Raw genomic sequence first — 24,511 nt, forward strand, 5'->3', positions numbered from 1 at the left:
AAGGGGTATAGTAAAAATTGTCTCCCGTATGCCAGGGGGAGACTGGGGGGGTCTCAGAGTGAGTGCCGAAGCGGAAAAAATATAGTTTTAAAAAAATCACAGCACGCTTAGTATTCAATATTAAGAGTTCATTTTTAGCTAATTTTTATGTCATTGCCTGAAGTTTAGTATGCAACCATCAGAAATGAAAAAAATATCATTATCGTATATAAAAGGGATTTTGACGTAAGGAAAAATCTATTTCTGGGCGATTGGTTCGTGTCGCCAGCGAAATATCCTTTAATCCATTATTTCTAAGGTAAATGTACTAACACATACCAGAGAATAAATAAAATAAAGAAAAGGTCAGTACTACTGACTCGCTCACCCTCCAAGAGGGTGTCGGTATGAACACTATGGCGAGTGAGACCACTACCACGAACCACTTGCCCATAGAAATCCCCCCTCCAACTAAACCCCCAAAACCCCCACTAGAGGGGAGCCGACCCACAGAGTGGGCAGCAACTACTACTACTCCATCCCATGCTGCCGACTGCTGCGCCTCTGGTGGCCATCCTGAAGTTAGCAGACAATCTTGAGCGTTGGGATGGGCAGGGCGGGATTTCGCTGGCGACATGAACCAATCGCCCAGAAATAGATTTTTCCTTACGTCAAAATCCTTTTTCTGGGCTCAGTTCGTGTCGCTGCGCGAAATCGTACCAGAGAAATAGCACAAGATTGTAAAGAACAAAATAAAAACAGACAAAAAGGGTCTCAAATAAAAGATAACATAAAATGAAGAAATATAATTGCTAATAGATACTACATACACAATGATACAGAATAGAAATATTACTTAAAATTAACTTAAGGTTAATAATATTTCTTAAAATTAACTTAAATTTAACATATATATACAGGGCTTACATGGAATATGTTGAGCTTAGCATCTGTGTATAGTTAGTATGTACAAAGAAATTAAAGCAATTATATAATAAATTGAATATACAAACTTCAACAATAATATAATAAAGGAATGTATATGACTTAGTATACAAAAACCCGTAACCATGTAAATAAGATGTGTCACCCTAGCATAAAAATAAGGGGATCACATCAAAGAGATCATTAAATATAATCAATTGTGAGTGACCCTAGCAAAAAAATAAGGGGCACCCACTATACCATCATAAGAGCAGCTAAGACTCAAGGTAAACGTAGATGAACATGGCAGGTATAGACGAACTGTTGGGTGAGATAGGTCGAAAGGAGAACTGGATCTTCTACTAAAGACTAAGCAGAGTCGGGGGAAAACTATGTTACCCGCCGCAACTGCTGAAAATTTCAGAGCTTCCAAGGATTTAAGTAATGACGCTTAAATACTGTCGGCGATTTCCATCCAGTATACTTTTTAAATCATCGAAAGTTCATGTGTTGGAAATAGTTAATTGAGGTGGCAACTGCCCTGACATCATGTGCTTTAGGGAAGGAATCAGGATTGGCTTGCTTAATAAAGTACAGGATCTGTTGCCTGATGCCTTTAATAGATAAAGTACCACCTTTTTCTCTCTTAAAGAGAGGACCCGATGAGGATGAGGATGTCCTGGACAGAAAGGCTCGTAAGGTCGACTACTGGACAAAGAGAAATATCTTGTGGAAGAGGTACAACCTTCCACGGTTCCCACCTCATCAAAGGATCTTCATTCTTTGCTATAAAACTACGTTCCGGAGAAAGTAGAACTTCCCCTGTGGGAAGAAAATTCAATATGATTTGGATCTCTGGATAGTGCCGACAGTCTGAAATTCTAGTCCTGAAGCCAAGCTTAATAAAAATAGAGTTTTTCTTAAGAGCATTATGAACATGTCGTATTATCTGTTTTCTGAAGCCAGCTTTAGAACATCATTTAAGAACCACGATACTGACGTAGGCCCTCACTGAAGGTCTAAGTCTAGCACAAGCCTTGGGAATAGACGAGAAGTAAGTCTGTCAAGTCTATGCTGAAACCGAGTTGAAAAATCTTTTTCAAGGCTGACTTGTTTGTCGTAATAGTGCTAGCTGCTAAGCCTTTTCAAATAAGATCTGAAAAAGGATATAGCTGAATTGATTGGTCATGATTCTAATATCTGATTCTCTCAGGAAGGTTGCTAACTTTTTGACGTGCAGCATCATACTGTCTCAAAGTTGAATCTCTTTTATCAGATTCCAAGAAGAGAATATTTGAGGATCAATATTCGCATCTCTTTTAGCCGCAAACTTCATGAAGTCCATAAAGTTAGGGTTTTTGAGAATTTGCCTGAGGAAGCGAACACAGTCTCGTTTGTACTGACTCGGGAAGAGCCTGGGATTGGGAAGTTTGAAAGCGGAACGAAGACCCAGTTCCAGAATGAGAGGGTACCAATTGCTCTTCGGCCAGTCTGGGGCTAACTAGCCACTTGACCCTTGAACGTCCTGAGTTTGTTCAGTACCTTCAGTAGAAGATTCACTGGAGGAAAGACATAAATCTTCTCCAGTTGTTCCAGTCTATGGACAGCGTCCGTGGCATAGGCCAGAGGGTCCAGGTTGGGGGCCACATAACATGGGAGTTTGTGTCGCTTGGGATGCGAATAGATCCACTTGTAGACCTGGAACCCTCCGGAGGATCCATTGGAACGAACTGTTGTCCAGTGACCCATTCCGACTCCAGAGGAACTGATCGGGATAGAGCATCTGCTATGACGTTTCTCACTCCAGCTATATGGGTGGAGGAGAGGTGCCAACTGAACTTGTCCGCCAGGGAGAAGATGGCTACCATGACATGAGTTCGAATTGTCGTGACTTTGGAGCCTACCCCCACCTGTTTACACAATGGACTACACTGCGCTGTCTAAAACTAGCTTTATGTGGGAGTTCTTTGGCGGACGTAACCTTTTTAGAGTCAAGAACACTGCCATTGCTTCCAGTACATTTATGTGAGCTGACGGAAACTGGGTGACCAGGTTCCTTGAACCTTCTTGAAACTGAGAATATCCTCCCCAGCCGCTTAATGAAGCGTCCGTGTGGATGGTAATTCCCGGAGGAGGAAACTGAAGGGGTACTGATATTGACAGGTTCTTGACTTTTGACCAAGGGCGTAGACGATTCCGCAGAATCTGAGGGACTGATGATAATTTGTCCCTGACCTGACATTTGCTCGTGAGCGCCAGATTCTGGTTAGGTCTTTCAGTTTGGCTTTCATCAAGATGTTTTGTCACTGATGCAAACTGGAGTGAACCCAGAAATCCTTTCCTGGGTTCTCCTTGAAGCAAGTTTGTGTCCTAGAAATTGCTTTACTGACTTCGCTATTTCTTTTCTCTTGGCTGATGGATCGACAGAGTATGGGAGGATAGATTCCATTGAATGCCCAGCCACTGAAAGTTTGACTCCGGAGTGAGTCTCGATTTGGTCCTGTTTATCTTGAACCCTAGATATTCCAGGAACTGGAATACTTTCAGTGTTGCTTTGCGACATTCCTCGACTGTTGGAGCCCAAATTAACCAATCGTCGAGATACGCTACTACCATGATCCCTTGCGATCTTAGTTGTTGGACGACCACTTCCGCCAACTTCGTGAACACCCTGGGTGCTACGTTCAGACCGAAGGGAACTACCTTGAAGGAGAATGCTTGATCTCCTATCTTGAAGCCCAGATAAGGGCGAAAGGTGTCTTGCAATAGGGATATGATCGTATGCGTCTGTAAGATCGATAGAGGTGGTGACGGCCCCACGGGGAAGTAAGGTCCGCACCTGCGAGATGGTGAGCATCTTGAACTTGTCGCAGCGAATGGCCAAGTTTAAACGGGACAAGTCCTAAGATTACCCTTCTTTTTTGTGAGCCTTTCTTTGGAACGCTGAACAAGCGCCCTTGAAACTTTAATCTGTTGACTCTCGCTATTGCTCCTTTCTGAAGGAGGTCCTCCGCATACTCCGTCAATTCTTTGGATGGAAGTTGAAGGAAAGGTCTGGGTGGGGCGGATTCGCCACCCAACTCCAACCCAGGCCTTTCGACACAATACTTTGTGCCCATTTGCTGAATCCCCACCGGTGGCTGGAAGAGAAACCAGCCTCCCTCCTACCTGGAAGTTCTCATTGTTGCTGATAACCTCCGCGGCCTCCCCGGAAGTGTTTTCCTCTATTAAGGGACCTTCCTGATCCTCTCTGACGAAAGGATCGCTTACCTCTGCCTCCCTACCCGAGCGGTCATACTGCTGAAAGGCCTGGCCTTCGAACACTTGGTTGAAGGCTGGGGAAGACAGCGTAAGAGGTGGAAAGGTTGAGGTTGGGGGGAAAATCACATAGATAGGCTGTGATTGGGCCTTGGAGGTAGAGGGTTGGGCCGCCTGCACCAACGGAACAGCCGAAACAGGTTGGGCGAAGCGTTGCTGTTTCTTTTGGTAAGGCTGGAAACGTCTGGGTTTCCTCTGAGCCTTACCCCTCACTGCTTGGTCTTGGCGTCTCTTTGCAGTGAGACCCCAACGATCCTTAAGGCTTTGGTTAAGCCTTGTAGCTTCCGCCTGGACCTCCTTTACCATTGCATCGGGGAAGAGGTCTGCTCCCCAGATGTTTGATGAAAGCAACTTATTCGGTTCATGCCGAATAGTTGCTTCCTGTAGGACATGCTTTCGACAATTCGTCCTGGCTGTGGCGAACTCAAACATGTCAGACTGTACCGTTTGAGTCAGTGACTTGGTGATCAGCTTGAATAGTGGCTCGGAACCGTAAGCAATGGTAGCCACTTCTGTCATGGCCATGGAGTTAATAGATCTGGCCAGCCTAGACTTGGCCTCAAACTCCGCCTGAATGAGGCTGTCCGGAAGTCTAGGCAGCTTCTCACCAAACTGATCCATAGCACAGTCTGGGTTTGAGTTTGTGCCCGCCGAAAAAGTGTTGGGCAGGTCTTCCCATTCAATTCTCCGGTTGAGGGAGCAAAGGAGATGTGGGATCCGCTTCCTTTAGCTGCGGTAACGACTCCCCCTTTTGGGCCGCTGGGATAGTGACCGTAGCGATCTTGGTAAGGAAGGGAAGCGGAGTTCCCTCTTCCATTGTGAAAATGGTGAAGGGACTCTTAAAGGGTTGGATCTTCGTATTAGAACAGTCCATGTCCTCTAAGCACCTGAGCCATTCTCTTTGAGCCTGGTCACGTGAATAGAGGACTGTCTCTTTAGGGACCTTGTCATCTCGCGTCATGGCAGCGGCAGTAAGTCTGGCGTAGCCAATGAACGGCGGTTGCAGATCCTCCGGGTAGAACTCGAAGTCCTCAATCCTTCGAGTTCCACACTCCGGGATAGAAATAAGCCCGTCCTGGAAGGGGGCGTATGACGCCACCCTCCAGGGGTTATTCATAGAGAACGGAGGCCTTACAGACCTTACCTTACATCTTGTTCGGGTTTGCCCCAGGTCCCTCAGTGTGAGGCACCTCTAGTGTCTACCAGAGAGTTGCTAGTACATCTTCCGGTATATTTGCATCTTCCAATCTTGGATGGTCTGGGATGCAGTTTAGATATTTGTCGAGCTTATTCTTAAACACATCTACGCTCACTCCTGATATATTCCTCAGATGAGCTGGCAACGCATTGAATAGACGCTGCATTACGATGCTGGTGCGTAGTGGATTAATGTCCTGTGTGCTTTCCTTATTTTTCCTGGTATAGTTTTGGGCACTATTAATCTACCCTCTGCTTTCTCTTTCTGATATTTTTAGTCCATGATATTTTCTGCTATTCCTTCTATCTGTTTCCATGCCTGAATTATCATGTAGCGTTCTCTTCTCCTTTCTAGACTATATAATTTTAAGAATTGTAGTCTTTCCCAGTAGTCTAGGTCCTTAACTTCTTCTATTCTAGCTGTAAAGGACCTTTGTACACTCTCTATTTGTGCAATATCCTTTTGATAGTGTGGGTACCATATCATATTGCAATATTCAAGTGGACTACGAACATATGTTTTATACAGCATAATCATGTGTTCAGCTTTTCTTGTTTTGAAGTGCCGTAACAACATTCCCCATTTTTGCTTTACATTTTGCCAACAGAGTTGCTATTTGATCATTGCATAACATGTTCCTATTCATCATCACACCAAGGTCTTTAACTGCTTCCTTATTTGTGATGGTCTCATTATTAGGTCCCTTATATGCATATAGCTTTCTTTCTCTGTCTCCATAATTTATTGATTCAAATTTATCAGAGTTAAATACCATCCTATTTTACCTCTGCCCAATCATATACTTTGTTAAGGTCTCTTTGTAGAGCGTTCCTATCTTCATCACAAGTAAGTTTCTCTACTTATTCTTGTGTCATCTGCGAAACTACTCACTACCGAATTCTTTAACATTATTGTCTTATGTCTTCAATCATAATAAACAAAACAGTATTGCAGCTAAACACCGTACTTGCGGCACACCGGATATTACCTTGGCTTCATCCGATTTCTCGTCGTTTGCAATAACTATCTGTTTTCTGTTGTGTAAAAATTCTTTTAACCATCTTCCTACTTTATCCACGATATTGTGTTTTCTAATTTTCTTCGCTAATATATTATGGTCTACTTTATCAAAAGCTTTTGCAAAGTCTAAATAAACCACATCTGTTTCATTTCCGCTTTTCATATTTTTGAATATGTTTTCACGGTGGACTAACAGTTGGGTTTGTGTACTTTTTCCGGGTACGAAACCATGTGTCCTTTATTAAACAAATTATTTTTTATTAAATGTTTCATAATATTTTTCTTCATTACCCTTTCATACACTTTCATAATATGTGATGTTAGACTCACAGGCCTATAATTACTTGCCTCTAGTCTTGATCCACTTTTGAAAGTAGGGGTAATATATGCTAATTTGTGCTCATCATATCTTGCCTGTATCTACACTTTGTCTTAATAATATTGCAAGTGGCTTTGCGATAGAATGAACTACTTTCTTTAACAAAATAGCAGGAATTCCATCAGGCCCCTGCAGCAGCTCCATTTTTAATTTCATTAATAGCCTGCACAATATCGCTTCATTAATATCTATGTCAGCTAAATATTCACTATTTTCTATGGCCTTACTTCTATATCATTATCTTCATTATCTATCTATTCTAGGGGTGAATTCTCTCTTATATCGTTCTGCCAGTATGTTGCAAATTTCCTTTTTTTCATTCGTTAATCTCCTTCAATTCTCAGAGGGCCTATTTCTATTCTTCTTTTATTCATCTTCTTCGCATATGAGTATAATAGTTTGGGTGTTTGCTTGATATTTAATAGGGTTTTTTCTTCCAAGTCCCGTTTTTCATTTTCTTTGATTGTATAATCTTTTGTTCTGCATTTCTATCTTACTTTTTAGTTCTATAACTTTCCATGCATTTTTTTTCTTTTGCAAGACCTTTTTTCCACTTTCTGATTTTCTGGAACAAGATCCTTCTGTCTCTTGGTATGCATGAATGATGTTTACTTTTCTTCTTCGGTATATATTTTTCCACTATTATCTCCAATATTTTTATATAATATCTCCGTATTTACCTTATGTCATCACTTACGAAAATGTTATCCCAATCTTTGTTTAATTCTTCATTAATTTCTGACCATTTTTATATTTTTACTGTAGAAGTTGTATTTTCCATATCCTTCCCACTTTTTCATTTCTTGCTTATCTCTAATTTTCACTTGCTTTGGAATGAACTGTTAATTCTATGACATTATGTCAGAAATACTCGCATTATAAACTATTATTTCTTTAACATAATTCATCTCGTTCACAAATACTAGGTCTAAAGTATTTTCCTTTCTTGTTGGCAGGTGATTTATTTGTTGAATGTTGTATTCTAGTAGCATATCTAATAGCTTTTCAAATTGCCTCTTTTCTTCTGCACTACTATTACTCTCTTTTTATATGTATAAGTACAACCACAATCTCCTATTCGTTCTTTCCATTTCTACGAAAGGAAAGTTGAAGTCACCAGATAGGAGAATAGTCCAGTCCTTGTGATTTCTACATATATCATCCAATTTTTCAATTATTATGTCAAACTCTTTAAGTATTCAGGAAGGGTCTATATATTACTATGTTCATCAATTTTTTCAGATTCAAATTTCACCGCTATTAGTTCACATTCTGAGTTACTATATTTCTCATATATTTCCTTCTTGTTTTTTGTCTTTCCCATATATTGCGGTTCCCCCTTGATTCCTATTTTTTCTATCTGATCTATAAGTTTGGAACCCTTTTATTTGATCATCATTCCAGTCTCTTGGGAATACCAGTTTCACTTATATTCATTATATCTATTTTCTTTTCATTTTGGGTTAGTTCTTCTAAGTACTCTATTTTTCTTTTTGAGTTACTCGTAACTAAACCCTGCGCATTCATCACTATGATGGTTTGCGTGTTTTTTTTCTCCTTCATTTAATACTGATAGTAATAAGGATTTTCCCATGTCTCTTTCTGTTCTGGTATGTTGTTCTTTTTTTCATTTCCAGAAATTCTGACATTAAAAAATCCAACTTTTCCATAATATTTGATCTTCCTTCATCATAATTATTAATTTTGTGTCTGAATCTGCAATTTTTTCTCCGTTTCTGCAATATCCTCTTGCATAATAAATACAGTTATTATCTCTTGAGTAGAATTTCGGAGCTGATGCTTTGAAATTTTTTGCTGACAACCTCTGCATATCTCATTGGTGGTTTGCTTTTCTCTTTACCTGATATTCTTGATTTCTCTCTTATTTGTTTCTTTCTTATTTTTGGATTTTATTACTTGGTTGGTTATTTATTTGATAGATTCATGGCTACAGGGTGCATATATTTGCATTTTGTCGAACTTACATCCTTTTCCTTCTTTTAGGTTTTAACATATTTTTGGATGCAGATCTCTGCAATCATCCCCATATCCATCTAAGTATGCACATTTACCATATATTTCAATAGTTTTGACATATCTTAGGATGTTTGTAGTAACATCTTTCTCCAAATCTGCAATTCCCTCTTTTCAAAAGGTTGCAGATTTTGTCTTTCTTGTCTATTTTTTCCTCTTTCCCGTCATTGTATAGATCTGGGTAGAGCCTCTTCGGGATTTGCTTTTCTGTTGTCATATCGTAATTTATTTCTTCGTAGGTATGCTGCTTATTGCCTCATCTGTAGTATCAATGAGTATCTCTGTCTCTTGCCATTCCAATTTTATCTTTGTTCTTGTTGTTTGTTTTCCTTATTTTTTTCTGTCATTTCATTTTTGTTTACTTCTCTTCCGTTCCGTTTTTTCCTCTTCTTCTTTTTCTTCTTCTTCTTCCTCTTCTTCTTCTTCTTCATCCTCAACTATTTGTACATTCAATCTTGATTTAATAACATTGTCTATCCATGATAGACATGTTGAACAAAAATTCTTGTATCTTTTCTCAAATCTTGTATTACCTCAGCACACTGTGGATGGGTCGGAATGTTGCATGCAGCACATTTTCTGATTAGGTTTTGTGGATTGACTATGCTATACCAAACCTTACACAGTTTGCATGCTTTTGGCATTCTTTTTCCTAATGCATCAATTAGTATATTCACAAGATTCACCTTATTCATTTTCTTTGTCGGAATATGTTGGTTTATGTATATTTTCTTTATGAGTCTCTTGACCACTTGGATTTTTATTTGGAACTTCTTCAATTATTTTCAAGATGTTTTCATTAGATTTGTTCCAGTTTGAAGGATTATATCCTTCTAATATATCTATGAATGCTTTTGTATCTTTTTGGTTAGGACTGTTGCTGATTTCATAGATGAGAAATGCCAGTTCCCTTCCTGCTACCTCATCGTATTGTGAATCTGCTAGCACGCCAAATTACGCCACCGTTTTCCCGCAGTTGGAACTTACTGCCATCTTGTTCTGATTTATAGTATTACACTTGATAAACTAACTTAGAAGACGCTTTATCCTACTATTTTCACACTAATCTTATCACCGATAGTTCACGAACACTTCTAGATATTTCTCAAATTCTAGTCGTAGTTAAACTTGTGATATCTGTTGATTATTGTGACTTCACGCGGTACGTCTCACCAAGCAAGATGGCTACTACGAGAGAGTCCTGAGGTGGAAGCTGAGCTATACCTGCGCCGAAAGGTGGGGGAGTAGCTAGCGGGGCTGGTCTCAGTTCGGCGATGATGTTATCCTGGGAGTTAATCCTGTCGGACAACCGGGAGAACATCTGCTCCATACTGTTTTTTGAGAGAACCCGACCAAATCCCCATGTGTTTTGCAACAGACCAGCATTGGGATCCAAAGCCGGAGCTGCGCGGAGGTGGTCGGGTAACTCTGAACAGGTACCAAGGGAGGGGAGAAACGGCTGACTCCGCCGGAGTATGTGATCTCTCCTTGGAAGATCTACTCCTTGAGGATTTGGAGCCGGACCCAGAAGCTCTAGACCTCTCTGCTCCGGGGTTTGTAGCCGGAGACTTGCGAGATGTTGACGCCGACGACGTCTTTTTAGACGACGACGACGTCTTACTTAGGGTTTTCACAACCGTCTGTCCTTTGACCTTAGGTCTTACGGAAGCATCAGGAGAAGTATAAAGGAGCTCAGCTCCTGTAAAGCCTTGGAAGGAAGCTGGAGAGGTAGCAGGAGTAGAAGACCCAGTGGCGCCCAAGGGAAGCCCTTGGGCGTCCAACGTACTCACCTCGACCAACAGGTCGTCAACACCTACCATTGGTTCAATATTTAGATCCAGTGTCGCGACTTCCGACGAGATGTCCTGGCCTGGTTCAGTCAACGAAGCGGCGAGCTGCTGCTGAATTGCCGCTATAGTCGGGGCTGCCTCTGCCGGGTCAACGTAACCTGTTGACTTGCCGCCGGGGAAGATCAGGACCGCCAACCTCTTCTCAAGGATGTAGGGCTGTCCCTTGGCGGCGTTCTTGCCAAAACCGCCGACCCAAGCCCGCAGGGTTGCCAGGGCGGTGTCTCTAACAGCGGGAGCCTGGAAGAGAGGGTATTTGTTAGCTTAAGTTTAAACTTAAAATTAACACTTAAGTAATAGGTTTAAACTAAAATTATAGAGGATGCAAGATCCCATATAAAACAAGCTTAAGTTTAAAATAAGAGATTAAAATTAAACTTAAGGACTATAACCTTGTAGGGATTAGCGAACGGAGTTGGGAATACTTACCCCGTCTAAGAGCTGGCTCACCAGATCGTAGCAAATAGTGCAGGTCTCGTGAAACCAGACTTGAAGGTTCCCGTGCGGAGTCGCGCATGGAGCATGGGATCTGCAGACTTCATGCCCACAGGGGTCCTGGAGCATGGCATTGCATCCCGGATGCTCACAGTTTGGTGTCTGTAAGTGAAAAGATACATGAGCATCCTAAAAGATATCACTTACAGGCTAGAGGCTAAAAGAACTCCGCTGCATGCCGGAGCGCGAAAAAATTTTGGGCATAACCCCTCCCTTACCGCCTGAATAGGCTAGAACTCCGGAGAGATCCGGTGTGAGCAGGTAACGGAGGGATTTGGCTTAAGTTAGCTTAAATTAAACTTACTATAGTTTAAATACTAATACTTAACCTAAAGCCATAGAGCGTACCGGAATAAGTCCGGTGCGCGGCGGAGTTCGTGTCGCGATATCAGCGCGACGGGGTGGTTAGTAAAGACCAACTGTACGCCTGCAGTCCGCCCGTCAGGGTGAACTAGCACCTTTCCTCGTGGATGCCGGAGCTCCGGTAGATTAAAGAGCACCAGTAAGCTGGGAAAGGGCGAGAGGGCGAAACAGACTCGAGCTAGCAACGGAGCGACGGAGTAACGACGGAGGGGGGAAGGCCAGTCCCCCCCCCTTAGTCATCCGAGCGTGCCATGAACCAGAGAGCGGTCGAGTCCAGTCTGGGTCTGTCCAGCCCCCCCTACTCCCTCCGCCTAAAGAGAGAGGGAGGCAGGCACGGGTAAATGAGCGAGCGTGGACAGACCAACCCTCCCCCCCGGCCCTATGGAAGAGCGGGAGGAGGGAAAGGTGACTGGACAGGCGCCTGGCTGCTCCGTGATCACGTAGTGCCCACGGAGCGGTAACATGTAATACAATGACACAATACAGCCTAGGATAAAGCAACCAACTAATCAGAGAGATGCTATAGAGAAGCAACCGAACTGAAAAGCGGAAGCAATAGTGGTGGATACCAATACATAACCTAGGCTACGTGAAATGCCAGACGCCGTAGGCTAACCTAAAACATCAATAATCAAAATCACTTAACGTAAAGAAAGAAAATAAATCAGTAGGAGAAAAAATCCAGGAGTGTACGACTAACTCGAAAGAAAGTCTACCACTCAAAGCTAGCCGGGGCCGATACTAAGAGCTGTGGCTAGGGTCTGGATGGAAGATGCCTACGCAAGGTGAAGAAGACATGCATGCATGACATAAACCCAGTAGGCTGGACCCCTAACATAAATTAGGTAACTAATAATAGAGCGTAATGAAATAAGGGAAGGTTCTGGGTATGGAAGACCAAGAACGAACCCGCCACGAGGCAGAACCATGCTGCCATGCTTCCGACCTAGAGCCCGTATTTATACCTAAAAAACGGCAAATACTGACTCAAGGGCGGAAAAAACCAAATAGCAATAACAACTGATTACTTAACTTAGCTGCTGCGATGGCTGTACGCTCCATGACTAATAAATCCAAGAAAGGGGCACAAAAAACACAGAGCAAAAGAGGGCACGTGTATACGCGGTGCGCTAACTGAAAAGGATGGCCACCAGAGGCGCAGCAGTCGGCAGCATGGGATGGAGTAGTAGTAGTTGCTGCCCACTCTGTGGGTCGGCTCCCCTCTAGTGGGGGTTTTGTAGTGGGAGATTTCTATTGGCAAGTGGTTCGTGGTAGTGGTCTCACTCGCCATAGTGTTCATACCGACACCCTCTTGGAGGGTGAGCGAGTCAGTAGTACTGACCTTTTCTTTATTTTATTTATTCTCTGGTATGTGTTAGTACATTTACCTTAGAAATAATGGATTAAAGGATATTTCGCGCAGCGACACGAACTGAGCCCAGAAATAATGCGATATATGATAGCGCAAAAACAAAATTTCATATATAATTGTATACAAATTGCGCTGTGAGCAAAACTGTTGAATCTAACAAGTTAATTTTTTTCCGTTGTATTGTACACTAAATTGCGATCATTTTGGTATATAACACATTGTAAAATGATCAAAGCAACACAGAGAAAATATTATCACAAAATGATGCATGAATTTGTAATGCGCGGACGTAAAAACGTTTTTTTCAAAAATTCACCATAAATCTAAATATTGTTCTAGAGACTTCAAATTTGTTTCAAAATGAAGATAAATGATTGAATATTACTATACTGTAAGAGTTTTAGCTTACCATTGCAGTTTTCGACCATTTCGGACAAGTTAAAGTTGACCTTATGTCAAATTTTCTATATGTATTTTTTTTTATATGCAAATATTTTGAAAATGAGAAAAGCTACAACCTTCAATTATTTTTTGTTGTATTTTACATGAAATTGCACACATTTTCATATATAAAACTCTATAAAACGCCTAATATGAAATGGAGCACATATCACAAGAATGCGACATACGCATTTCGGAGGAGGGAAGGAAAGTTTTTTTTTTTTAAATTCACCATAAATCTAAATAGTGCTAGAGACTTCAAATTTGTTTCAAAATGAAGATAAATGACTGAATATTACTAGACTGTAAGATTTTTAGCTTACAATTGCGTCTTTCTGCTATTTCGGGAGAGTTAAAGTTGACCGAATGTGGTTTATTTCTATTTATCGTGGTATATATGCAAATATTTCGAAAATGAGAAAAGCTACAATCTTCAATCAATTTTAGTTGTATTCTACATGAAATTGCACACATTTTCATATATAAAACTTTATGTAACGGCTAATTTAAAATGGTGCAAACACTACAAATGCACAAAAAATTTTGATTTTTTTCGGAAGAGTTACTTAGCTATAGACTCCGTCGTCCCCGACAGAAATTCAAATTTCGCGGCACACGCTACAGGTAGGTCAGGTGATCTACCGTCCCACCGCTGGGTGGTGGGACTAGGAACCATTCCCGTTTTCTAATTAGATTTTCTCTTCCACCTGTCTCCTGAGGGGAGGCTGGGCGGGCCATTAATCGTATATATCTGCCAGGTAAGTATGTACAAAACTTTATTGTATCATAACAATATCATTTTTGGACATTCAACTTCCCTGTCAGATATATACTTAGCTGATTGGCACCCTTGGTGGAGGGCAAGAGACAGCTTAACTACTGAAATAAACAGAAAAACAACACATGTTGTAAGTTAAAAACCTTGGTTCTTACCTGATTTGGCAGAAGACTTCATGGCTACTGTCTATGAGCCTGTTTTGCCTCAAGAGCCTCAGCGAGGTAGTGACCTATGGCTGAGAGTTCTTGCTGATCTGTCAATGGAGGCTTACCCGCTTACGCGACAGAACCTTATAGGATCTTTGTCAATGGGGGCTATCCCACTTACAAGACAAAACCTCTTGCCTCTGGCAATATCAAGGAGCACACAACCAATCCCGACCACCTGACCCTCTAACCCGGGTTAGAACTACGATTGAAAGAAGTTACCACCAAACCCTCTTTCAAACAACCATAAAAACACATCACCACAAATTAAAACTAAACTAAACTATCAAGGATTAGAATCAGCTCCCTGTCCCAGCACCGAATCCGCAGTTATGTATGGCCCTAGAGAGAAGCACTTATCGTAAGTAACCCTTACGTCCCTCAAGTAATGGGATGCAAACACAGAGTTGCATCTCCAGAAAGTGGCAGCCAGAATATCTTTCATAGACATGTTCTTATGGAACGCTAGAGAAGTCGCAATGGCTCTTACCTCATGCGCTTTCACTCTAAGCTGCCGCAAAGAATCGTCATTGCACGTCGCATGTGCCTCCGCGATGACGCTTCTCAAAAAGAATGCCAGAGTGTTCTTAGATATGGGCCTTTTTGGGTCTCTAACTGCACACCAGAGACTCTCTAGACTGCCCTTAAGTTGCTTCTTCCTCTGTAGGTAAAATTTATGGGTCCTGACAGGGCAGAGAGACCTTTCTACCTCTTTCCCCACTAAGGGAGAGAGACCCTTAACCTCGAAACTTCTAGGCCAGGGCTTTGAGGGGTTCTCATTTTTGGCCAGGAATAAAGGCTTAAAGGAACAGATAGCCGAGTCCCCTTTAAAACCTACTCTAAAGCCCAGAGCTTGCAACTTGCTAGTCCTCTTTGCAGTGGCGAGCGCCACGAGAAAAATAGACTTCCTAGTCAGGTCCCTGAACGAAGCCTGATGGGGAGGCTCGAACTTGCTAGACGTCAGGAATTTAAGCACCACATCTAAGTTCCAGCTAGGTGGTTGAGAGGACTTTTTCTTGGTGGTCTCGAAGGATCTGATGAGGTCATGCAGATCTTTATCTTCCGCGATCTTCAGGTCCCTGTTTCTGAAGACAGCGGAGAGCATGCTACGATACCCTTTAATTGTCGAGACGCAGGATGACACTCTTCTCTCAAAAAGAGAAGGAAGTCAGCAATAATGGTCACAGAGGTATTGGAAGAGGACAGCTTCTTCGACCTACACCATCATCGAAAGACTTCCCACTTCGATTGATACACCCGTAAGGTTGAAGGCCTGCGGGCTCTGGCGATCGTGCTAGCAGCTTTTCGCGAAAAGCCTCTCAGTCTGACGAGCATTTCGATAGTCGAAAGGCAGTCAGGCAGAGAGCGGGGAGGTTTTTGTGAAACCTCTCGAAGTGGGGTTGTCTGAGCAGATCTCTCCTGAGTGGAAGAGATCTGGGGAAGTCCACCGTCCATTCCAGTACCTCTGTGAACCACTCCTGAGCGGGCCAAAAGGGAGCGATGAGGGTAAGACTCGTTCTTGCAGAGGACACGAACTTTTTCATTACTTCCCCCACCAGCTTGAATGGGGGAAAGGCGTACGCATTGATGCCTGACTAGTCCAGGAGGAGAGCGTAGATTGCTATTGCTCTCGGGTCCGCTATCGAGGAGCAAAAGTTGTCCAGCCTCTTGTTCTGAAAAGTGGCGAACAGGTCTATATGTGGCCTGCCCCACAGGGCCCACAGTCTTTGGCAAACGTCGAGATTGAGTGTCCATTCCGTTGGGAGGACTTGGTTTCTCCTGCTCAACAGGTCCGCTCTCACATTCCTCTCTCCCTGGACGAATCTGGTTTGGAGCGTGATCTCTCTCTCCTCTGCCCAGATAAGCAGGGTTCTTGTTATCTCGTAAAGGGAGAAGGAGTGTGTCCCTCCTTGTTTTCGGATGTAAGCCAGAGCCGTGGTGTTGTCCGAATTGACTTGGACCACCATGCCTCTGACTTCCAACTCGAAAGACTTGAGAGCCAGAAAGATCGCAAACAGTTCTTTCGCGTTGATGTGCCAGGTCACCTATTCCCCCTTCCAGGTGCCTGACACTTCCTTCGCCCCTAGTGTTGCTCCCCAACCTGACTCACGCGTCTGAGAACAACACTAGGTGCGGGTTCGGTTTCAGCAGGGACAAGCCTTTGTTCAACTTGAGAGGAGCTAGCCACCAACTGAGATGCTCCTTTACCTCTTGAAGGATAGGGAAGGAATCCGCCAAGTCTTCTAACTTCTGATCCCACATCCTTTTGAGGTAGAATTGCAGGGGTCTCAAGTGAAGCCTTCCTAGAGAGAAGAACTTCTCCAGCGAGGAAAGGGTCCCCAGCAGACTCAGCCATTCCCTTGCGGAGCTTCGCTCTTTCTCTAAGAAGACTCACTTTTTCCATACCCCGATCGAGCCTTTCCTGGGATGGAAAAGCCCGAAAACCCTGAGAATCCATCCGAATCCCCAGATAGACAAGGTTCTGGCTGGGGATCATTTGGGACTTCTCGAGGTTTACCAACAGTCCCAGAGACTGGGCCATCATCATAGTTGTATTTAGGTCCTCCAGACATTGACGTTCCGACTTGGCTCGTATAAGCCAGTTGTCCAGATATAGTGAGATCCTCACCCCCTTCAAATGTAACCATCTGGCTACATTTCTCATGAGCCCCGTGAATACTTGTGGGGCCGTCGACAGGCCGAAGCACAGAGCCCTGAACTGGAAGATCTTCCCTTGTATCATGAATCTGAGATACTTCCTTGAGGACAGATGAAGCGGTACGTGGAAGTACGCGTCCTGAAGGTCCAGGGAAACCATCCAATCTCTGGACGCAGAGCAGCAAGAACAGAGGAAGTTGTCTCCATGGAGAATTTCCTTTTCTCCACAAAGCGATTCAAGGCGCTTACGTCCAGGACAGGCCTCCACTCCCCCGAGGCTTTCAGTACGGGGAATAGGCGATTATAGAATCCTTGGGAGTGGGGATCCTGTACTAGTTCTATGACCTCCTTCTCCAACATCTGGTCTACTAAGAGAAGAAGGGTTCGTCGCAGAACAGGGTCTTTGTACTTTGCCGAAAGTTCCCTCGGCGTCGAAGTCAAGGGCGGTCTTTCCTTGAAGGGGATGAGGTATCCCTTTTCCAGAATAGAGAGGGACCAGTTGTCTACTCCTCTCTGTGCCCAGGCTTCTGAGAAATGAAGAAGTCTGGCACCTACTGAAGTCTGGAGGACTCGATTCCTACTTCGTCCTCTTGAAGGGCCTTAACAAAAGAACATTCAAACTTTCTACACCGCCTGCATACAGTGTGAGGATCTACCGAAGTTTTCGGCATTCTCACCCTGCAGCCCTCATTCACACATCTCACAACAACACTCGAGTCAGACATTCTTAGAAAAATCCAAAATCAAGTTCAAGAAACGGTCCACAATAGCGTATGCCAATACAATGATCCAAGTACGTCACCAAAAGTCGGTCAAGAAGATCAATTGCGATGAAAAAGAATTCCAGCCAGGAGGTACCAACAACGATGTTGACGGCACCGGCGACAGAAAAATTCTGATAGAAAACGGGAATGGTTCCTATTCCTGCCACCAAGCGGCAGGACGGTAGATCACCTGACCTACCTGTAGCGTGTGCTGCGAAATTTGAATTTCTGTCAGGACGACGGAGTCTAAAGCTAAGTATATATCTGGCAGGTAAGTTGAATGTATAAAAATAATTGTGTCAGGTTGCTATGCCTACGAGAATAACATGAACAGCCTCGCACTTCTGGTAGGGTGCTGGCTTTGCATTTGAGATGCTCAGTGACGGCATAAACATGGCGACCGCCATGACATCACTTCACAGCTGCGGCCTACGCGGAGACATGCTTCCATTTTCATTTCGAGGTACAAGAGTACTTTACAACTATGCTTTCGGATTTGGAGATTTTTAATGCACGTTGTTTTTGAGAGAAATTACAAGCGTTAGGAGATATAAGTCACATAATGGTAAAGACAAGTCTTTTCTCTGTATCCTTCCACTTAGGCGTCAACAAGCTTAGGTGACTGGCTTTGATGCCAGTGCGTTCTCCTGTCAATCCTGAAAGAATAGGGACTTCGTAGCTGATCCTTGAGCCAGGAGAAGTTTCTTCTCCATCTTAGAGTCAGGATTGTGTGGCTGCTGTGAAGAGTTGGAAAAGGCTAAAATCAGGGACTTCGTGACTGATCCTCGTGCCAAGAGGAGAAGGGTAATTTCTTCTTCATCTTCGAGCCAGGACTGTCACATCCTTGTAAAGTAGAAATGCCACAGAAGGTTGGGTCTCTTGATCTTGGCTGCAAGAGTACCATCAACAACCTCATGCTTCCATCAAGCGTGATGACGTCATAGCCAAAACCGCTTGCAAATGGCGGTAGTCATGACGTCACAGCCTACTGATTCTCAATCTACTTCGCTGACTCCAGAACCAAATACGCTTTCTGACTCATTGGTACACATAGTAATGAAGAATAAAAAAGATCTAGAGGTGAAAATTACTAAGAAAGACGAAAAGAAAAGGCGTGATTCGTATTCTTCCTCTAGATGGTGTCATAGCTGAGTTTGGTGGCGTCACTGAGTGTACCAGTCGAGCGTTGGAGGATACAAGATTTTGTGACTGATCCTCGGGTCAAGAGGAGAGGAGTAAATTCTTCTTCATCTTCGAACTAGGACTGTCACAGCCCAATCAGCAAAAAAAGTCAAAAAGGCAGTGGCTGGTAAGCTCAAAGAAAGCGGACGAAGCTGTTTATAGAAGTCAGAACGACCGAAAGCGTTGATGGTCGCTGGGCTAGCAGCCGACGCAAAGTTGCCAGTGGTGACTACAAGGGGTCTATGAGAGACTACAATGCCGTTGGTGAAATTGATACATACGCCAATGCTTTTACAAACGTTTTCCATGGACTCTAGATGTCAGAGTAATGCAATATGATAAAATTGCTCTCATATTTGTACATAGGATTGCAAATAGATACCTTCTCAAATCCTACTGACTATTTGAGATCGAGCCATCAGTGGCCATTAAAAATCAAAGATGCTGTGGCCGTATGGTAGGACGGTCATGACGCACCTGGATGTTTGTCAGTGGGTAGGAGTATGGTGCGTTAAAACTGGAGGAAAGAGAAAACCAAGAGTTTCTGGCTTTGTATGAGGAGGTGATTGGTTTGATTAGTCAATTCAATAACCTTTCGGGAAGCACGACACACCTGCCAGCATGCTTCCCCGGGGATTGACATGGTGTTTGGATTGAAAAAGGATACGAAAGTGTATGAATTACCTTGTTCAAGTCATGTAGAGTCCGTTTTACAACATGTAAAATGCAGGGGTTGATGGAAGGATATGGATACCTCTTAATAATCGTATACAGCTTAAATGATGGGAATTAGCATACTTTGGGTTGACCCCAGAAAACTTCAAACCTTTACAGGTAAGAAGAATTCCCATGTTTTATATACTTGTTGGTATACAGTGGTCCCCCGGTATTCGCGGGGGATGCATACCAGACACCCCCCCCGTGAATAGTTAGAACCCGCAAATGTTTGGAACCCCTATAGAAACGCTAAAAACAGCCTATTTTGTTAGTTGAAACTCGAGAAAAACCCACTACAAATTTTCATACTTGGTTTTTTTTAACAATTTTATCACAAAAAGTGCATTTTCTGATGAAATTCATAAAAAAACAGTAATTTGTGGATATTTCTCATAGAAAAATACCGTGAATGAGCGAATTTTCCGCGAATAATGCGGGAAAACATTCCCGAGAGAAATGCGCAAATGTGAGAGTCCGCGAATCTGGAGAACGCAAATACAGGGGGTCCACTGTAATCTGGTTTCTTTCTATAAGAATATTGACTAAATGCTTGGACTCTTACACAAGTAGTTAAAAGTTAATCGAAAGATTAGTTCCCTCGAAAGTACTATAGAACCATTCTTCTTAATGAAATCGAAAGGAAGAGTGAATGTCTTTCTTTTGCCACTTAAGGTAGCCAAGCCTAAGTAGGGCACTCGTCACCTAAGATGCCATAGCCAGGCTAATTGGGTCATACCTTTTAGCCTAACAAGTGGTTAAATTCGTAGCCTATTCCAGCCAGTCCGAGTCTACTGCTACTATCTTAGTTAATCTGAGTAGTAGTTCTTAGCTTAGGCTGTCCGAACTACTGGTTTGGGTATGCATGTGCTGGCTTGGACTAGCTAATGGTTGTGGTTTAGTTTTTGAACCTGCATTTACTATCTTAGATTAGTCTGAGTGGCACAATTCTTAGTTAGTAGCCGGGTTCGCTTAGCCTAACTCATAGGTTAGGTGGTTCCGGCATACATGTCGTACATGTCAACTTAGCCTAACAGTGGGTTGATGACTTAATATGGTCTGGCTGCTTGAACATGCCTTTATATCTAAGATTGGGCGAATTAGTAAGGTTATAAGTATAGCCGAGCATAGGCTAGTGCCTAGGCTACCTATTCGAAACACTTTCACCACCTCAGCCTAAAAGTATGTGGTTGTAGCCTAGCATTTATAGCCCAAACTTTCTAGAATGACTTTACCCTAACCTAAGTCATTTAGTTTCTAGCCTAGTTAAGAGTACATCTCTGATGGACTTAACCTACCCCAAGTGATGGAGGAGTTAGCCTAGCCTAATTGGAAGAGTTAAAATAGCCTAACCTAACCAAAACAGGGTCGTAGCCTAATTAGAAGGGTTAACATAGCCTAACATAACCAAACCGTGATGTTGGGTACAATTCTGGACTAGGTTACTCGAGAATAGCACCATGATGGTTTCTGGCAATATAGGATTTCCCTTTGGAGGGTAGCATATTGAACATAAGCCCGTATATTTTAACAGGTCACCGCATAGGGTGTTTCATGGTTAGGAATTAACATTACTTGTGGAAAAATGAGCCATGTCCTGTTAACAGATTAATTCCTTGGACAGGAGGATAATTAGGATGTGTCTGAATAAGATATATTATCATAGGACATTCTCTGGGGGTTTTTTCCTATAATATAGTCCATATAATTGGCGAAGTTAAGTCTATCTTAGTTTTTACAAAAACACTGAGCTGTTTAATAGCTCTCCTAGGACTGGGGCTGGCCTGAAGGATCGGATATTTTTTACGTGCCTAGGAACCAATTGGTCACCTAGCAACGGGACCTGCAGCCTATTGTGGGATCCGAACCGCACTATATCGATAAATTAATTTCTATCACCAGAAATAAGTTTCTCTGATTCTGCATTGGCCGAGATGGGAGTTGGCCCTCGGACCATCGGTTTGGCAGGTGAGTGCACAAACCACTCGTCCAGAGAGGAACTCGTATAATGGAAAAACCATGTAAGAGCGGTCTCAGGGGTTTCACCCTTTGAGGAGCCTGAGGATTCCATTTGTGATACTGGGAACAACCTGGAGGTTACGCAAACTCTAGGTTCTACCTGTTCCTACATGTCCCGAACGGAAGGATGGGTTCCAGTAATTAAGGAGGACCCAGGATGAGTGACTAATAAAGTTTATCGTAGCACAATCATCGCTACCAGGTTCGTGTGGGGAAGAGGCACCACTGATAGCTAGAATTAATATCTCAAAGTCTGGAGGTTGCCCAGTATCCCTTTTTGAACTAATAGTTTCAAGATTTTGGGTGTAGTATGTCACCTCGGGCATAACGACTACAAAGGTCGTTAGCTCACATATACAGAATGACTCTTTGGCCGTGACTGCCTGTATAGTGGAGGTTTCTGTCCATTAAAGGCATTTGGTCAGTAGACAATGATCTGGTGGAGAGGTTATCAGTCAGAGGGAAGTCTCTCTGTATTTACATGTATGGTGATATACATTGGACTGGTGATTGGGCATGTGAATATCATTTCATACTGAGTAATCTTCAGATGAATCAGCAGTAGTAAACTGGCTGGGGCACATAAGAACTTCGATCTGATAAGTGAAACATACTCTGTATCAAAGTAAACTTGATGGATTGCCACCAGGCACATACATCAGTCACGTTACAGGAAACTGACCGTGATGGGGCGTCTTCCTCCGACCTTGGTAGAGTGGGAGTACTCAATAACCAGGATTTTGACGTAGACTCAAAAGTAGTTAGGAACATCAGTTCTGATTTGCCCCAGAATCCGGGATAATGAGTCAATGCAGCACAGGTCATGATGACATATACATTTCTAAGTCACGCTCAGTACAGTGTGAGTATGTGAGGGACCTTCAGCAGGGCCAACCAAACTTCGTTAATTTACGATAAAAGGTATTTCTGAATTATATCTGGGAAGAACTATTCTCTTTACCATGGAAGCAGAGATATAAAGGCAAGCGAAGTCTTCCAGCATTCATCCCAATACAGGGTGAACTAGTTGAACACTTTATGAATTAGAAAAAGTATATATATAGAAGACAAAAACCATGCATTTGTCTGACAAATCATTCTGAATCATCGCAGTGGTCTATGGGTTAATTGCGATGAAGCAGAAGACTTTCAGACTTCTGTTGTACCATGGGGTAAACAGAAAGATGATAATGAGTCTAATGAAACATATCTGTCTGATGATTCTCGCAATGCCAAATCTGGAGCACAAAACACAAATCATATGCAACAATCCAGAGCCAACTAGAGACTTAAGTCTGTGATGGCCGGGCAAAGATTTGAAAAGGAGTTAACCCTCGACAGAAAGAAAATACTAAGACAAACAAAATCTCAGTGGGAAGGCATTACTATACTCCTCACTTGACTCCATAGGTCGAGTTCCCTGGTAGCACATTCCCACTTAGAATGCATTTGTTTTATAGAGCTATCAAGTGCAGTACAGATGCCCTCAAGCACCTACATGTAACTGACGCTTGAGAACAGTCAAACTTCGATCAGAAGTCTTCTTAGGCTTTTTCTGAGATGGAATCTCATGGTTGCCACCTTCATAAAATCTGGCAATGCAGCATCGAACCAAACGCCTCCTTCCACCCAGCTGATGAGTTATCTGCTTGGCTTTAAGGCCAGATTGCTTCAATGACATATCTCTGTTATTATCTGTTGACTCAAATCACCGTCTTGGCCCATATTAAGGTCAAAAGGGGCAATAAAGTGATACATAGCAGGCAAAAATTGAGGTGGAAGCACTGATCGAAAAATATATACAGCCGCTTATTAAACCTCAAAACATGTGACTGAGCACTCTTGCCTTGTCAGTGTCCAAGCTCCACCCTTTTCTTTACATGGTGTAAGCTTCCTAATGCAATGACGAAATTTCTTCCCAACTTTTCCGTTCCTTCAAAATTCGACATTAGGCCACTTGACGCTAAGTGGCATAAAAGAATGGAATAACATTCAAAAATTATTTACCAGTATCTTGTAAGACCCTATGGCTGGCAAACAAAATCTAAAAACAAAAATTTGGCCTAAAGGAATGATGTGAAATCATTATTACTAAAGGCAATTATTATCCGATGACTTGCACATAGCATAAGCCCGGTAAGTAAAACATGTATGCAAAGTAATTGGCCTAATTGAATGAATGTTTTTACATTCAAGAACTACAGTGGTCCCCCCGTATTCGCGGGGGATGCATACCAGACCCCCGCGTGAATAGTTAGAACCCGCGAATGTTTGGAACCCTTACAAAAACACTAAAAACAGCCTATTTTGTTAGTTAAAACTCAAGAAAAACCCACTAAAAATTTTCATGCTTGGTTTTTTTAATAGCTTTATCACAAAAAGTGCATTTTATGATGAAATTGATAAAAAAAAGCCAGGAATTTATGGATATTTCTCATGGAAAAATACTGTGAATGTGCGAATTTTCCGCAAATAATGCGGGGAAACGTTCTTGAGAGAAATCCGCAAATGTGAGTCCGGGAATCCGGACAACGTGAATAAGGGGTTGGTTTGTTGGTTTTATAAAGTTTAGGTGTAACACCAAGCACTGGGGCAGCAAAGGCCATTCAGCGCTTACTGTATAACTATGAAATTATAAGAAGTGTTATATCATATAAAGCAGGTTTATTTCTTTGAGATAATTTACTATGTTTGAAGTGGGGCATTTTCTCCCAATAGTTCTTCAAGTGGTATATTATATAAGGCGGTCCCCGGGTTACGACAGTTCCGGCTTACGACGTTCCGAGGTTAGGACGCTTTTTCTTAAATATTCAATGGAAA

At 42.7% G+C, this 24,511-nt stretch overlaps 1 protein-coding gene across 6 annotated transcripts in view; it reads right to left on the reverse strand.

Moving 5' to 3' along the window:
- The window catches only part of LOC135221721 (protein lifeguard 1-like), a 236,798-nt gene that overhangs the window by 71,390 nt on the left and 140,897 nt on the right, over window positions 1-24,511 (reverse strand). The window lies entirely within an intron of this gene.

Source organism: Macrobrachium nipponense, chromosome 3 (genome assembly GCF_015104395.2).
Source record: "Macrobrachium nipponense isolate FS-2020 chromosome 3, ASM1510439v2, whole genome shotgun sequence".
Lineage (NCBI taxonomy): Eukaryota > Metazoa > Arthropoda > Malacostraca > Decapoda > Palaemonidae > Macrobrachium > Macrobrachium nipponense.